The following is an 18,758-nucleotide window of genomic DNA, read 5'->3' as shown; positions in this document are numbered from 1 at the left end:
TACCTTTATTTGTTTTATTTCATGCTTTTATTCCTGGATTCAGTTTTCTAATAGAAATAATCTATAATTTGCTTTACTTTTATTGTATTTTTTGGCATGCCATTGCTAGCTCTTCTACCTTTTTTAGATTTTCTAAGTTATTTTGTTTTAGGTATAGCTGTTGTATGCAACATATAGTTAGGTATTGCTTTGTGATCAGAGACCATATCTCAGAGCTTTTAACTTTTAATTAGGTGATCTTGTTTAATTTGTGTACAGTGCAAGAATACATAGTTGGATTTTGTTGTGTTATTATATTTTATTTTATGCATTTTCACTTAGCTTTTTTCTTTTTATGTACCATACATATTTCTCTGTATGGTTCAGATTGGCTTTGCTTAATTGTGTACGTGTGTGTGTGCGTGCGTGCACGCACGCACACACTTCCTAGGTTAACTTGGAAAGCTAGTTTTGTGATTTTTACATGACTTTAGTGTAAACATCTAGAATATTCAGCTATTTCTTTATAGAGTATTAGTATGCCTATTATAAACAAATATCACATTAATATATTTCCATCTCTACTGCTCCCTCCTTTATTCCCTTTACCACATAATTGATTTTTCTTAGTTTTTTTAATAATTACATTTTCGTCTTTAAATACAATTTTACATCTGTTACTTGATTTATCAATTTTAACTTACGTATTTTGCTTGCCATATTTATAATTTCATCCATTTCTCACCACTTTCCAAGTTTTATTAGTTATTTTATTTGTATGCATTTATTGTATATCACTTTTACATTCTGTTCTTTGGCCACTATTCCCATTGCCGTTTCAGCTACATCCCTAATTCTTGCTTATTAAAATTTTTTTTGTGATTGCGCATAATGTTCTTTGACGAGTTAACAGGCATTGTTTCATTTTATATTTTCGTGTTTAGGCCTGGGTGATTGTGTTTCTTCTTTTAGGTAAAAATCTTTTTGCCTGCATACTCAAAATACAGTGTTCTTTTTGTGTGTGCGAGACAAGGTCTCACTGTGTCACCCAGGCTGGAGAGCAGTGGCACGATCATGGCTCACTGCAGCCTCGACCTCCTGGGCTCAAGAGATCCTCCTACCTCAGCCTCCCAAGTAGCTGGGGCCACACAGAGGTACACACCACCTTGCCGGGCTAATTTTTTATTTTTATAGGATGGAATGTCACTATGTTTCCCAAGCTGGTCTTGAACTCCTGAGTTCAAACAATCCTCCCACCTCAGCCTCCCAAAGTCCTGGGATTACAGGAGTGCACCACCATGCCTGGCCCTCAAAATACAGTGTTTGTTATTTAGTTTTGAAGTCAGTAACTTTCTTTGCAAATGTCTTGATGGTGATAATCCTGTTGTTGTTGTTTTAACATAATATGCCCATCATCCAGTCTTTTTTTTTAACTGTAGGCTCAGTGGTGATGGGGCTTCTTTGTCTTCTACACTGTTGTATCCCTGTGTATAGAGCTACCTGGTATATAGGAGGTGCTCAATAAATTGTTGTTGTGGTTATGACTGAAACATTTTCTTAAATTGTAATTGAATCTTTTTTCTGGCCCATTATACACCTGTATTTTGAGGGACACTAATATTGCTCATATTGAATAGCCTTCATCTTCCAAGTTTATTTTCTCTAGTCCTTTTAAATTCTGTCCATTTCAATTTGTTCGATTTTGTTCACCACGTATTTTGTTGCATTTTTACAAGTATCTCTTCTCCAGTTTCCAAAGGGAAGTTCATTTCCATAACAGTTTTATGTTTTTCTTCCGTTTTTTTTTTTCTAAACTAAACCAACTCATTTTTCTCCTTTAAATGTCTTTTTCATAAAATTTCTCTCAACACTGGCATTTCTGCTTTCGGCAGTTAGTTTTAAAATGTTAATATAGTTGATGGTTGAACAATGCAGGGGTTAGGAGTGCTGACTCCCCACATGGTCAAAAATATGAATACGACTTTTGACTCCCCCAAAACTTAACTACTAATAGTCTACTGTTGAATAGAAGCCTTACTGATAACATAGTTGATCAACACATATTTTATATATGTATTATATATTATATTATGATAAAGTAAGCTAGAAAAAAGAAAATGTTATTAAGAAAATATATTTACTTTTTATTAAGTGGAAGTGAATCATTACAAAAGTCTTTATCCTCATCATCTTCACGTTGAGTAGGTTGAGGAGGAGGAGAAAGAGGAGGGGTTGGTCTTGCAGTTTCAGAGGCAGCAGAAGCAGAAGAAAATCCTCAAGTTACTGGACCTGCACAGTTCAAACCTGTGTTGTTCAAGAGTCAGCTGTATCTCATAACTTTTTCGACTTCACGGCTATGAGTTGTAATGCTTTTTCGCAGCTCTGTGGCAACAGAAGTATCTGTTATTGACATTTATTTTTCTCTGACTTTTGACTCTTTTTAAAAACTATTTTAGTTTCCACATTGTCATCGTATTTTATTTTATGCTATTTATTTCTTTTTTTTCCTTTAAACAATATTGCACTACATGGCTTAGATTTGTTTTGCATAATTATTTGTCAGATTTGTGTTCTCAACTATTTTATGTTTGAATGAGTTGTCATCTTCCTAGCTTAACTATTTCAAGTATGGAGGGGTTTGGCCCCTATTCTGAGACAGTAACCATTTTCCTTGATTTCAAATGAAGTCGTTAATGACAGGATTTTAGGGGCAAAATGCTTAACTTTGCTTGTCCCGTCCTATCAGCAACTGTACTACTGCTCCACATTTATATTTTGTTTTTTCTACTCCAGTCTATCTGAACACCACTTTCTGAAAACACCATTTGTCTGTGAATCCCACCTCCCCCACTTTTCTAGTGCCAAAGTAAAGACAGTAGCTTCTATACTGAGATAATTTTATTCCAAAATAGGATTGTTGGGCTTGCGTCTTCTCATAGGCTACCTAGTTTGGGATACAGAGCACTACAGCCTTTTTTCAGTTCTGCAGCCACAGGTGTCTTGACCTCTTCCCACATATTCATGTGATCTTTCCAGTCTTTGCTCACCCTTCATAATATATGGAAATCAACTAATTTATAGCAAATGTGGAATTTCTGTTCTCCTTGTCCTTTTTGTTTGGCAGTTATTTCTGAGAAGAGGAAGGCAAAAAACTCTTTATTCTGTCATCTTTACACCAGAAATCCATCATCACTACTGCATCCTAAAAACAATGGCTGGTATTGAAGGGTCTTATTGGCCAAAGGCTTTGGTGCCATGAAGTCTTAAGAGCCTCATCCTTCAGTATCTGGTGAAGGAATTAACATCAAACATGTTATTGTCATGATTCAAGATGTGAAAACGAGAAGGATGACTGTATGCTGCCTCAGCTTTTTAAAGAGAGCAAGCAGTGTTCAGATGGACCTAGCAGTACTTTTTCTTTTTCCTTTTTTTTATTATTATTATACTTCAAATTTTAGGGTACATGTGCACAATGTGCAGGGTTGTTACATATATATCCATGTGCCATGTTGGTGTGCTGCACCCATTAACTCGTCATTTAGCATTAGGTATATTTCCTAAGGCTGTCCCTCCCCCTTCCCCCCACCCCACAACAGTCCATGGAGTGTGATGTTCCCCTTCCTCTGTCCATGTGTTCTCATTGTTCAATTCCCACCTATGAGTGAGAACATGTGTTGTTTGTTTTTTTGTCCTTGCGATAGTTTACTGAGAATGATGGTTTCCAGTTTCATCCGTGTCTCTACAAAGGACATGAACTCATCATTTTTTATGGCTGCATAGTATTCCATGGTGTATATGTGCCACATTTTCTTAATCCAGTCTATCGTTGTTGGACATTTGGGTTGGTTCCAACTCTTTGCTATTGTGAATAGTGCTGCAATAAACATACGTGTGCATGTGTCTTTATAGCAGCATGATTTATAGTCCTTTGGGTATATACCCAGTAATGGGATGGCTGGGTCAAATGGTATTTCTAGTTCTAGACCCCTGAGGAATCGCCACACTGACTTCCACAATGGTTGAAGTAGTTTACAGTCCCACCAACAGTGTAAAAGTGTTCCTATTTCTCCACATCCTCTCCAGCACCTGTTGTTTCCTGACTTTTTAATGATGGCCATTCTAACTGGTGTGAGATGGTATCTCATTGTGGTTTTGATTTGCATTTCTCTGATGGCCAGTGATCATGAGCATTTTTTCTTGTGTTTTTTGGCTGCATAAATGTCTTCTTTTGAGAAGTGTCTGTTCATATACTTCACCCACTTTTTGATGGGGTTGTTTGTTTTTTTCTTGTAAATTTGTTTGAGTTCATTGTAGATTCTGGATATTAGCCCTTTGTCAGATGAGTAGGTTGCGAAAATTTTCTCCCATTTTGTAGGTTGCCTGTTCACTCTGATGGTAGTTTCTTTTGCTGTGCAGAAGCTCTTTAGTTTAATTAGATCCCATTTGTCAATTTTGGCTTTTGTTGCCATTGCTTTTGATGTTTTAGACATGAAGTCCTTGCCCATGCCTATGTCCTGAATGGTATTGCCTAGGTTTTCTTCTAGGGTTTTTATGGTTTTAGGTCTAACATGTAAGTCTTTAATCCATCTTGAATTAATTTTTATATAAGGTGTAAGGAAGGGATCCAGTTTCAGCTTTCTACATATGGCTAGCCAGTTTTCCCAGCACCATTTATTAAATAGGGCATCTTTTCCCCATTTCTTGTTTTTGTCAGGTTTGTCAAAGATCAGATTGTTGTAGATATGTGGCATTATTTCTGAGGGCTCTGTTCTGTTCCATTGATCTATGTCTCTGTTTTGGTACCAGTATCATGTTGTTTTGGTTACTGTAGCCTTATATTATAGTTTGAAGTCAGGTAGCATGATGCCTCCAGCTTTGTTCTTTTGGCTTAAGATTGACTTGGCGATGCGGGCTCTTTTTTGGTTCCATATGAACTTTAAAGTAGTTTTTTCCAATTCTGTGAAGAAAGTCATTGGTAGCTTGATGGGGATGGCATTGAATCTATAAATTACCTTGGGCAGTATGGCCATTTTCACGATATTGATTCTTCCAACCCATGAGCATGGAATGTTCTTCCATTTGTTTGTATCCTCTTTTATTTCATTGAGCAGTGGTTTGTAGTTCTCCTTGAAGAGGTCCTTCACATCCCTTGTAAGTTGGATTCCTAGGTATTTTATTCTCTTTGAAGCAATTGTGAATGGGAGTTCACTCATGATTTGGCTCTCTGTTTGTCTGTGATTGGTGTACAAGAATGCTTGTGATTTTTGTACATTGATTTTGTATCCTGAGACTTTGCTGAAGTTGCTAATCAGCTTAAGGAGATTTGGGGCTGAGACGATGGGGTTTTCTAGATATACAATCATGTCATCTGCAAACAGGGACAATTTGACTTCCTCTTTTCCTAATTGAATACCCTTTATTTCCTTCTCCTGCCTGATTTCTCTGGCTAGAACTCCCAGCACTATGTTGAATAAAAGTGGTGAGAGAGGGCATCCCTGTCTTGTGCCAGTTTTCAGAGGGAATACTTCCAGTTTTTGCCCATTCAGTATGATATTGGCTGTGGGTTTGTCATAGATAGCTCTTATTATTTTGAGATACGTCCCATCAATACCTAATTTATTGAGAGTTTTTAGCATGAAGGGTTGTTGAATTTTGTCAAAGGCCTTTTCTGCATCTATGGAGATAATCATGTGGTTTTTGTCTTTGGTTCTGTTTATATGCTGGATTACATTTATTGATTTGCGTATGTTGAACCAGCCTTGCATCCCAGGGATGAAGCCCACTTGATTATGGTGGATAAGCTTTTTGGTGTGCTGCTGGATTTGGTTTCCCAGTATTTTATTGAGGATTTTTGCATCAATTTTCATCAAGGATATTGGTCTGAAATTCTCTTTTTTGGTTATGTCTCTGCCAGGCTTTGGTATCAGGATGATGCTGGCTTCATAAAATGTGTTAGGGAGGATTCCCTCTTTTTCTATAGATTGGAATAGTTTCAGAAGTAATGGTACCGGTTCCTCCTTGTACCTCTGATAGAATTCGGCTATGAATCCATGAGGTCCTGGACTCTTTTTGGTTGGTAAGCTATTGATTATTGCCACAATTTCAGAACCTGTTATTGGTCTATTCAGAGATTCAACTTCTTCCTGATTTAGTCTTGGGAGGGTGTATTTGTCGAGGAATTTATCCATTTCTTCTAGATTTTCTAGTTGATTTGCATAGAGGTGTTTGTAGTATTCTCTGATGGTAGATTGTATTTCTGTGGGATCGGTGGTGATATCCCCTTTTTCATTTTTTATTGCGTCTATTTGATTCTTCTCTCTTTTCTTTTTTATTAGTCTTGCTAGCGGTCTATCAATTTTGTTGATCTTTTCAAAAAACCAGCTCCTGGATTCATTAATTTTTTGAAGGTTTTTTTGTGTCTCTATTTCCTTCAGTTCTGCTCTGATTTTAGTTATTTCTAGCCTTCTGCTAGCTTTTGAATGTGTTTGCTCTTGCTTTTCTAGTTCTTTTAATTGTGATGTTAGGGTGTCAATTTTGGATCTTTCCTGCTTTCTCTTGTGGGCATTTAGTGCTATAAATTTCCCTCTACACACTGCTTTGAACGTGTCCCAGAGATTCTGGTATATTGTGTCTTTGTTCTCGTTGGTTTCAAAGAACATCTTTATTTCTGCCTTCATTTCATTATGTATCCAATAGTCATTCAGGAGCAGGTTGTTCAGTTTCCATGTAGTTGAGCGGTTTTGAGTGAGTTTCTTAATCCTGAGTTCTAGTTTGATTGCACTGTGGTCTGAGAGACAGTTTGTTATAATTTCTGTTCTTTTACATTTGCTGAGGAGAGCTTTACTTCCAACTATGTGGTCAATTTTGGAATAGGTGTGGTGTGGTGCTGAAAAAAATGTATATTCTGTTGACTTGGGGTGGAGAGTTCTGTAGATGTCTATTAGGTCCACTTTGTGTAGAGCTGAGTTCAATTCCTGGATATCCTTGTTAACTTTCTGTCTCGTTGATCTGTCTAGTGTTGACAGTGGGGTGTTAAAATCTCCCATTATTATTGTGTGGGAGTTTAAGTCCCTTTGTAGGTCACTCAGGACTTGCTTTATGAATCTGGGTGCTCCTGTGTTGGGTGCATATGTATTTAGTATAGTTAGCTCTTCTTGTTGAATTGATCCCTTTACCATTATGTAATGGCCTTCTTTGTCTCTTTTGATCTTTGTTGGTTTAAAGTCTATTTTATCAGAGACTAGGATTGCAACCCCTGCCTTTTTTTGTTTTCCATTTGCTTGTTAGATCTTCCTCCATCCCTTTATTTTCAGTCTATGTGTGTCTCTGCACGTGAGATGGGTTTCCTGAATACAGCACACTGATGGGTCCTGACTCCTTATCCAGTTTGCCAGTCTGTGTCTTTTAATTGGAGCATTTAGCCCATTTACATTTAACGTTAATATTGTTATGTGTGAATCTGATCCTGTCATTATGATGTTAGTTGGTTATTTTGCTCGTTAGTTGCTATAGTTTCTTCCTAGCCTCGATGGTCTTTACAATTTGGCATGTTTTTGAGATGGCTGGTACCGGTTGTTCCTTTCCATGTTTAGTGCTTCCTTCAGGAACTCTTTTAGGGCAGGCCTGGTGGTGACAAAATCACTCAGCATTTGCTTGCCTGTAAAGTATTTTATTTCTCCTTCACTTATGAAGCTTAGTTTGGCGGGATAGGAAATTCTGGGTTGAAAATTCTTTTCTTTAAGAATGTTGAATATTGGCCCCCACTCTCTTCTGGCTTGTAGAGTTTCTGCCAAGAGATCAGCTGTTAGTCTGATGGGCTTCCCTTTGTGGGTAACCCGGCCTTTCTCTCTGGCTGCCCTTAACATTTTTTCCTTCATTTCAACTTTGGTGAATCTGACAATTATGTGTCTTGGAGTTGCTCTTCTCGAGGAGTATCTTTGTGGCGTTCTCTGTATTTCCTGAATCTGAATGTTGGCCTGCCTTGCTAGATTGGGGAAGTTCTCCTGGATAATATCTTGCAGAGTGTTTTCCAACTTGGTTCCATTCTCCCCATCATTTTCAGGTACACCAATCAGACGTAGGTTTGGTCTTTTCACATAGTCCCAAGTTTCTTGTAGGCTTTGTTCATTTCTTTTTATTCTTTTTTCTCTAAACTTCCCTTCTCGCTTCATTTCATTCATTTCATCTTCCATCAGCGATACCCTTTCTTCCAGTTGATCGCATCTGCTACTGAGGCTTCTGCAATCTTCGCGTAGTTCTCGAAACTTGGCTTTCAGCTCCATCAGCTCCTTTAAGCCGTTCTCTCCTTTGGTTATTCTAGTTATCCATTCTTCTAATTTTTTTTCAACGTTTTTAACTTCTTTGCTATTGTTTTGAATTTCCTCCCGTAGATCAGAGTAGTTTGATCGTCTGAAGCCCTCTTCTCTCAACTCATCAAAGTCATCCTCTATCCAGCTTTGTTCCATTGCTGGTGAGGAACTGCATTCCTTTGGAGGAGGAGAGGTGCTCTGCTTTTTAGAGTTTCCAGCTTTTCTGCTCTGTTTTTTCCCCATCTTTGTGGTTTTATCTACTTTTGGTCTTTGATGATGGTGATGTACAGATGGGTTTTTGGTGTGGATGTCCTTTCTGTTTTTTAGTTTTCTTTCTAACAGACAGGACCCTCAGCTGCAGGTCTGTTGGAGTTTGCTAGAGGTCCACTCCAGACCCTGTTTGGCTGGGTGTCAGCAGCGGTGGCTGCAGAACAGCAGATTTTCGTGAACCGCAAATTCAGCTGTCTGATCATTCCTCTGGAAGTTTTTTCAGAGGAGTACCTGGCCGAGTGAGGTGTCAGTCTGTCCCTACTGGGGGGTGCCTCCCAGTTAGGCTGCTCCGGGGTCAGGGACCCACTTTAGGACGCAGTCTGCCCGTTCTGAGATCTTCAGCTGCGTGCTGGGAGAACTACTACTCTCTTCAAAGCTGTCAGACAGGCACATTTAAGTCTGCAGAGGTTACTGCTGACTTTTTGTTTGTCTGTGCCCTGCCCCCAGAGGTGGAGCCTACAGAGGCAGGCAGGCCTCCTTGAGCTGTGGTGGGCTCCACCCAGTTCAAGCTTCCTGGCTGCTTTTTTTACCTAAGCAAGTCTGGGCAATGGCAGGCGCCCCTCCCCCAGCCTCGCTGCCGCCTTGCAGTTTGATCTCAGACTGCTGTACTAGCAGTCAGTGAGACTCCGTGGGCGTAGGACCCTCCAAGCCAGGTGCGGGACACAATCTCCTGGTGTGCCATTTTCCAAGCCCATTGGAAAAGTGCAGTATTGGGGTGGGAGTGACCCGATTTTCCAGGTGCCATCTGTCACCCCTTTCTTTGACTAGGAAAGGGAACTCCCTGACCCCTTGCGCTTCCCGAGTGAGGCAATGCCTTGCCCTGCTTCGGCTCGTGGATGGTGCGCTGCACCGACTGTCCTGCACCCACTGTTTGGCACTCCCTAGTGAGATGAACCCGATACCTCAGATGGAAATGCAGAAATCACCCGTCTTCTGTGTCCCTCACGCTGGGAGCTATAGACCAGAGCTGTTCCTATTTGGCCATCTTGGCTCCACTCCTCCTATTTTTTCTATTGTGATTTTGCTGCCCTGGGTAGGGAGGAGCTGCATTCTGCTGTGTAAAGTCAAAATAACAGAAAATTATAGAGTCTGTATTACTTGGCCAAAATCAGGGTATCGGCAGGGCTGCATTCCTGCCAGAGGCTCTAGAGGAGAATGTATTCCATGCATCCTCAAGCTTCCGGTGGCTGCCAACATTTCTTGGCTTGTAGTCTCACTACTCTGATCTCTGCTTCCATCTTCATTCATAGCACCTTCTCCTTTGGGTATTATCTTCCTCCATCTTTCTCTTATAAGGACACTTTTAATTACATTTAAGGTCCACACAGGTAATCCAAGACAATCTCACAATTTCAAATCCTTAACTACATCTTCAGAGATCCTTTAAAACAAATGTGGTAACACTTACAGGTTCCAGGGGTTAGGAACTGGTATTTTTGAGGGCCATTATCAGACTGCCACACTATGAAAAAGCCATTTTTTTTTAGACTGAGTCTCTCTCTGTCTCCCAGACTGTGGTGCAATGGCACAATCTTGGCTCACCACAACTTCCACCTCCTGAGTTCAAGCGATTCTGCTGCTTCAGCCTCCGAAGTAGCTGGGATTACAGGTGCCTGCCACCACACCAAGCTAATTTTTGTATTTGTAGTAGAGATAGCGTTTTGCCATCTTGGCCAGGCTGGTTTCAAACTCCTGACCTCAGGTGATCCGTCCTCCTTGGCCTCCCAAAGTGCTGGGATTATAGGTGTGAGCCACCACACCCGACCCTCTAAAAACTCCATTTCTAACATCTCAGCCATTGACACATAAACTACATTATGCCACACACTTTCTAGACGCCTATAAATGAATCTTACCAAAGTTCGAACTAAAAGAATTGCTGGTTCTAATAGAGACACATAGCATTACATGAGCTAAAATGGAAAAAGAAACTTTAGAAAAAGCAAACAATCTTTCTCCTGTTACCTTTGTCCATTAAGATCCAGTTTTTATCTGAGATTGTCTATAAGACAGTAGAAACAAACAAATGAGTTGATCCATCAAGAGGCAGATGTGTTGGCTGCTTGTTGGAAGTCATCTAGAGTCAATGCCTTGAGTCTAGAAGAGAAACGGCTGTAACCAACAGAAGCAATTAGGTAGTTAAAAGGATTATTACTTCTGCTAGGCAGTGCCTTTGCCTTCTAAATGCTAGCAAAGTTGAAATTAAGAACACCAGAAAGTATAAAGCAATGCAACTGGCCCAAAGACTAAAATAAAGGAAATTTGAATTTAATATATCCTAAATGTATAACTGAGCCAACAAAATTAACTCATTGAACATGAGAAAAATTTAACTGAAGGGGGGACAGTTTCCTTTTCCAAGGAACCAAGCAGGAGAATAGTGTAAGGGAAGTAGGATTGGGATGAGAGATGATAAACATGAATTCTGATTGAATAAACAGCCATGTGACTTTGCTTCTCTGAAGTACTGGCGTACATTTGAGGATAGGGCTATGATGAGGCAGTTTAAAAATACAATCTCCTGCAGTCATTCAAGTTGTAATAGTGACAATGCTGGCATATCATACTTTCCCATGTAGTTTGTCCGGGAGCATGAACTTTTGGGTTTTAGAAGCTAAATAAGGATAGAATATTGCAATTGATAATGACTAAGATGGGGACAGTTGAATTAATTGCAACTTTTATTTCTTCAATTGAGTAAAACATGGTGCTAATTGAGGTTGATAATATGGGTTCAATTCCTCTGAGGGCCAGATGGTTTTGCTTAGTCTGGGGGCAAGAGGCTGCCACACCGGTCTCCTACCAGCCACCTCTCTAATGTGTATCATTGATCCTAGAGGAGGAGAAAATAAATCAGTGTCCATGCCCTGTGAACAAACACATCACTATCATTATAGAATCCACAGCATTTACATAATCTCAGGGTTGAAGGGAATAGTGTGACCTTCAAAAGAGAAATTAGCGTCACTATTATGATAATATTTTAAAACCTAGTACTTACAATTATTAATTATTGGGTCTCCTTTCTTTGAACGGAAAATTATTTAGGTTGGCATGATATGTCCATTAGGTTTTGATCAGAAAAGTAAAATCACGATGGCTTATATAGAATAGGGCAGTCATTATATAAACAGTCCATGTAAGGCAATTACTTCTGCATCTATGCAGGACCTGAAGTCAGCAGGGCTGGGAGTCAGGAAAGTGATGGATGGCAAGTAGGGGAAGCACTCAGAAGCTGTGCTGGAATCTGCATTTGCCTCTCACCACCTCCAGGTCCCAACTTCTTTAGTGTGAGTGACCTGCTACAGAAGAGACTGCTGTCCTTCTACCATGAGCTGCACATGAACCTGGCCAGGATTTGGAATAATTGGAGGAGCAGGTCTGGCAGGAGCTAGAGGAGTTGAGGGCCCAGCTGCTGCTTCACACCAATAAGATTAAGCAGCAGTAAGTGTGAGCTGCAAAAGCACCTGGTGCCCTGCATCAACCTTGAGAGTGTAAAAAGTTGGTTGTTGCTTCAAGTCTGCCTTTTTCTAAATCTCATAGAAAATTTCACTTGTAGACCCTGCTAACTCACAAATTTACAAAGGAAGAGGTTCAGGGAAACATAGTTTTGGCTTAGCTAAATTGACACAGCACAAGTCCACTATAGATGAAATGACTCTGATTTAATGAGTCTTGTAAATAAAGTTTTATCAGTTTCATATAGTATTGTGTATATATATAATGTATGTATATATGCATATAAATGTGTGTGTATTTATATGTGTGTTTGTGTACACACACACACATCTCTTCTGTCAAGAAGAACGATTTTGCCATTTTCTCCCAAATTCCTGGATGTGGACTCACTCACTTGGGGCAGGTAGGTAATCGACATCTTTCTTCCAGTTGTATAAAGCAGGGGTCAGCAAACTATAGCCTCTGAGCCAAATCTGGACCACTATTTCTGAAAAAACAAACAAACAAACAAAAACAAAATAAAGCAAAACAAAACAAAACCTTTTATTGGAACAAACCAGTCCTATTTCTTATATATTGTCTATGGCTGCTTTCCCATTACAATGGCAGAGTTGAGTAGTTGCAAGAGTGACCACATGGCCTGCAAAGCCTAAAATATTTACTACTGCCCTTTACAGAAAAATGTTGCTGATCCCTGGTATAAGGCCCTACCTTAAGTTATTTTGACAGGTGCAATCCTGAACCTTCCTCAGACAGCTCACAGCTTCCTATTCTGGTGACCAGAAGTAGGTGACCAAACAAAGCCCTCTTCTTCCAAATATCTCCCCCATTAATCCAGTTGTCTTCAGAAAACGCCATACTGAGATTAAGGCATAACTTCCAGAAAGCATCTAATAAAACTGCCAATATACCATTAGGTTTTCTACATTCACATTAAAATTGATTAGAGTCCACAGAACCAATTAGTCAAGTTCACTTAGTGAACACGGTCCTGTCGAAACAGAATGCAGAGGAGGAAGCTGGTATTGGAGATTCAGGATAGTGAGCCAGTCTGTTCAAATCTCAAGGCTCTGTTTGGGTTCATCAGACTTACCTTGCCTCTTACAAAGAAAGCTATGGGTGCCTGTGACTTGTGGCCAATTTATGCGAGAATTGATAGTAGAATGCAATTTCAACTTCCTCATGTCATAATTTTGTTAAGGACCAGCCTGTTAAGAAGAGAGACTGCTTTCTCTCTCAAGGTATGCCGGCTACAAAAATCAGTCCAGGAAGACTCAGAATTGTAAAAGAACACTTCTCATGTAAATCAAAGCAATTAAGTCAGGATGTCTGCACCCAGGGTATAGCTGTAAGTCCATGTATTTGGCAGGTTATTTGTAACTCCATCGACTACATGCTATAACTGGGCAGTCAGTGCTGCCTGTTCAGCCAAGAAGTCAGTCAATGGTCACAAATTTTGGTGGGTTTTTTTTGTTTGTTTATTTAATAGATCTGTGTCACTTTTAATTTCTTGGCCTTCATTCATCCCTTATTGTTTATGCAGCATGGTTTCTTATTTAGGTACCTGAATTTATCTCTATAAATGGAAAACTTTATTAATAAGATACAGGTGAAATCTCAGGAGTGTTCTCCTGGGAGGTGACTTTTAACTCAGTGTGAAGCTAACAACATGGTAAATAAAGGTTATTTCTCAAGGTCTCATGGGCCAAAAATTAGACCAAAAGAAAGGTCTTGTGTTAACTATTGCAGGGACTGTTTGGTATAGCTATACAGGTTACTACTACTTCAAACCACTTTATGAGCAGGAATGATTGTTCACACTGCTCAATTATAGGGCTCAGTGTGTGTATTTCGAGGTTGCAATAATTCTACTGCTTGTCCAGGGTTTTCAAATTAGCCAGAACTCTTTTGGCTTTAATCTTTGATCTTCTTTCAATGTCCCATTTTCGACTGCTGTGATATCCAATCTTAGAAACAAAAGCTCAGTAGAAAAATGCCCAAAGCATGTGAAAAAATCTGCATAGCATATAACTGCAGAAACTTGTGGTTTCCAAGGAAATGAAATGCCAGGAAGTCACTTAGCTTTCAAGAATGCAACGCTTAATCCAAATAATCCAAAAGCAATCTACTTGGCAATCTAATTATATCGTCTTAGGAGGAAACTGCAATAGTGTTTGTTTGCATTTAATTGCCTCTCTTTAATATGTTTGTGTTGTATTCTTCTCTGACTCCGTTCCCAATCTAAAGGTCCCTTGTAATATTTGACTTAGATTTCCACACTAACCCAGGGGATTAAACTTGGACTCACACATGATAGGACAAGCAAGCTCTTATTTTGTGTATGTCAGAGCTGATGTCAGTTTCTAGAAACAATCACTTTTTCTTAGACAGGTAGAAAGAAAAAGTATAGATGTAAATTGACTCAACTGTTGTGTTCTACTTATGTATTGAAGCATCAGCAACACACATAGAGAAAATTCCCTGCCTCACTTTCTCCCATTATGTGAGGGTGGAGGATTCTTTTTTTTTTTTTTTTTTTTTGAGACGGAGTCTCACTCTGTTGCCCAGGCTGGAGTGCAGTGGTGTGATCTCGGCTCACTGCAAGCTCTGCCTCCCGGGTTCATGCCATTCTCCTGCCTCAGCCTCCAGAGTAGCTGGGACTACAGGCGCCTTCCACTACGCCTGTCTAATTTTTTTTTTTTTTGTATTTTTTAGTAGAGACGGGGTTTCACTGTGTTAGCCAGGATGGTCTCGATCTCCTGACCTCGTGATCCGCCCGCCTCGGCCTCCCAGAGTGCTGGGATTACAGGCGTGAGCCACTGCGCCCAGCCTGAGGGTGGAGAATTCTAAGAAAATGACCCATCTTCTTCAGTGCTATGCAACAGAGAAACACTTGTTTAGTGGTTAGATTTTTATATGAGTTCTATTCCTCGATATCAGTGACAGTGTAATTTGTACTTAATTGGAAATGCCACAGTTGCATATTATTCCTGAGGTTTTTTGAGATACGTCAAAGGAGTTGGGTGAAGGTTGAGGCCAGGAGTTACTTTTGACTGTCAGGAAAATCACACCACAGGTCTTGAATTCAAATAGTCTTGCTGATGTGGAGAAATGCAGACATTACTTTTAATCCTAGGATCCTAGGTAAGGGTTTTTCTTCTATCTTGTGTTCTACAATCAAGATGGAATTTCAGCTCTTGCAAGACTTCTCTTTATCTCCTCTGTTTTCACCACAGTGATGCTACTACCCCACACAGATAAAGACAAACTTCCCTTATTCAGAAAATCCTACTTGTATCTTCAACTTCTAATCATAGTTTTGAACACGTTGCAAATGCTCAATACTATTTGTTAAATAAATGAATGGGATCAGTATTCTGATATGCAGTGAAGAATCACATTTTCCCACATTCAGGAAAGGAGAACACTGTGCAGACCATATTAATTTCCTTTTTAGAGTGTATAGTTTGGAAAAACAAAGACATATAACAAGTGGGCCATTGGGTCAGGAGTGATACTAGAAATGGAAGGGGTAGAGCGAGATCATTTATTTTCTCTTTTTACATTTTTGGATTCTTTTTCTTCATTATAGTAAGAATATACTACATTTTTAATTTTTAAAATAACCAAAAAAACTTCATGTTTAACATTAAACTTTATTAAAATGAATAATACATCCATAAAAGGGAATATAACAAAAGTTCCTCTTGCCTAAACTAGGCAAATTGATAAAATCTAGAGCTCTTGATATCAGTTAGGGTGACATGGTTGCACTAAGCCATCCCATGCCTCCGTGATTGGTTCCGTAGACTAGTATGGGACAGGGTTAATTTGGGTTGAAATGATCTATTTGTTATCTTTTCATTTTTTTTCCTGTACGTGACCCACTTTTGGGCTATAGTAAAAAAAAAAAAAAAAATAAGTAAACAAGTAAATGAAATAAAAAAGAGTGAACTAATTAAAATACGTAAAACTAAAGTGGTAGTAGCTAAGGTAAGTAGCTAAGCTAATATAAGGCAGTAATAAGAGATGCTAGCCCTAGCAAGAGGAACTTCAGCTCAGCTTTGCACTCTGCCCTTGAGGTTGGTCAGATGACCCTCTGCCAGAAGAAATGTCAGTAATTCCAGGAAATGAAGCTTGTTTTTCTTGCCCTAGCTTCCACCCTAGTAAAATTTTTGACCTCCAGATTCTGCTCATTTGAAGTCATAACTTGGGAATTGATATAGAATATGGATATAGGAATTCTTAAAAGAGATGTGAATTTGGGGAAGAATTTTTCTACTTAAGAGAAAATAAATCAATATATTAAACCAAGAGAAATTTCTTACTGTGATTGTCCTTCCACGTCCAGATGAGACAGAAGATATACTGATAACACACTACTTCTTAAGAAGTATTTCAATAGGAGGATGATGGTTGAGACTGTAAAGATTTTGAATTAGAGTACATTTCCCAAGGTAATAATTTTGTAAAACTAGGCCTGATGGTGTGCATCTCTATTCCCAGCTACTGGGGAAGCTGAAGCAGGAGGATCGCTTGAAACCAGGAGGTTGAATCCAGCCTGGGCAATATAGTAAGATCTCATCTCTAATAATAATAATAATAATAATAATAATAATAATTTTGCAATTTTCAAGCATTTATTCATTTATTCATCTAATCATTTGTTCATTAATTCAACAGATATTTATTGACTATCCATTAAGTATTTCCAGAGTGGGAGGCAGAGCCATGAACAAACATGGCTTACAAACATGTAAGTCTCTGCCCTGCTGAAACTTACATTCTAATGGGCAGTGAGGAATAAACAATGAACAAACAGGTTAATCAGTAATATGTCAGATTGTAAAAAGTGCTATGAGGTATAATACACAGAGTAAGGGGATAGGGACTTTGGGGAGGATTGATTTAAATGGGTTGATCAGAAAACCACCCTGTGATCTGATCTCATTGACAAGGTGACTCAAATCTCCTGTTTAGTGGTATAGATAGAGAAGAGATCTGAAGACTACATTCCTGACCACCTCAGCCTTTAAAGGCCAGGAAGATGTGGCAGAATTACCTAAGGAAACAGAGAGTTGGCACCCAGTCAGTGAGGAATGTCCTGCATGCACACAAAGGCTGAATTAACTTGGTCACACAGGCCTGGGTGAGGCTGATCTGTAGTGGTTCAGCAGCTGTGTGTGACATTAGCCCGCTCCGACAGGCTGTCTGTGCTGTAGCAGGGGTCTATGAGGTGATATTTTCCCGAACTATGTCTTCTGGGTGCTGGAATTTGGATTGCTATGTCAGTTTTGACCCAAGTATTTCCAATTTCTTCTTAACCATACCAGAACAAGATTTTTTAGTTTGTCATTTTAAAAATATAGTAAAAATGATTTGTAAGGTCAGAACTTAAAACATAGGATACACATGTGTAACTTTAGAAAACAGTAATTTAAACATAAATATCTTCTGGTGTTAACCCCTAACCTTCTTCATTGTCCAACAAGGTAGGGGTGGGGAAACAGCTCTCCCATGACTCTTTTTGTTTGGTCACCCTCCTCCCACATGGATTGTAGCTCTTTTGTGTATCTTCCTGTTTCATTTTCCCACAATGGCCTCTCCAAACTAACCATGTTCATATATTCAGGTTGATATGGATATGTCAAGCAATTCTCTGCTCTCTGACATTTGGTCATTTGTTCTGTAGAGTCTTCACTAACTGTCTTTCTAAAGCTTGAAAGTATGTCTCTAATAAACTGGTAGGCCCATGAACATATGGAAACTTGGGAAACCTCACTCTTTTTCACTCTGTGTTCTGTAAAGATGCCAGTCACAATTATTTGATAAGACCTAGAAATGGCATCATCTCCTGGATGGCAATTTTATACATGTCCCTGAATGATGGACAGATGAAAATACCTTTTAAGTTGCTGTTATTTCAAAAAGAGAATCTTCCCCAGAGAAAAATAAGAAGTACCCAAATAGAACAAAAGTGTATCGTAGTGAAAAGACTTGCACTCTGGAGGAAACATCAGGCTGTCCAAGTCACGCTCTAGAGAGCTTATCTGGAGTCACTTGATGGAGGCGGTGTTCAGAGAATTGCAGGGGAGTGGTGGGACTCAGAAATTGCTCACCCCTCTAATATTATCTTTATGCCTTTCAAAAGAGCTGGTGAACTTGCCTAGCATTTGTTCAGCCAATCTGTGCTGTCCAAAAATCACCATCTTCTCCACTTAGAGACAAAAGGTGTCTCCCTTTATAGCTTTTTTCTGACAATTTCCTGTCAGGCACTTGCAAAGCTCATCAGACACGCAGACAGGAGCCTTTGACAGAACAAGAGTGACATTTCAAAGAAAGAACGATGATAGGATGCCTCACAGCACACTCCAGAAATAAGCACCTTTGAAACGTACAGTGCAAATTTCAGAACATCAGCCTGGTATTTCACCATGGAGCGCTATCCACGGAGTCCTTTCATGTGGCTCAACATGACTAAATTATGTCGAAGTTGCAAATGCCAAATCACAGAAAGGTGAATTTGAAATTCTTATTTTACAGCTCCAAATTAGTGTGGACACTTCCCATCAAGAAGGACATTTGTTTCACTTGAGTTCTTGGCACAAATATTGCTCTTTTATGAACAAATTGCTGCTGGAAAAATGATATTCCCCACAGGTAGAAGTCAGGTATTGCTTTTACATTCTCAAAAACTAAATGAATATGTATTTTTGATAGCCGCTTTAGAAATGCCTTCCT

The sequence above is a fragment of the Symphalangus syndactylus genome, chromosome 10, assembly GCF_028878055.3.
Source record: "Symphalangus syndactylus isolate Jambi chromosome 10, NHGRI_mSymSyn1-v2.1_pri, whole genome shotgun sequence".
Lineage (NCBI taxonomy): Eukaryota > Metazoa > Chordata > Mammalia > Primates > Hylobatidae > Symphalangus > Symphalangus syndactylus.
Note: the sequence above shows the minus strand (reverse complement) of the source record.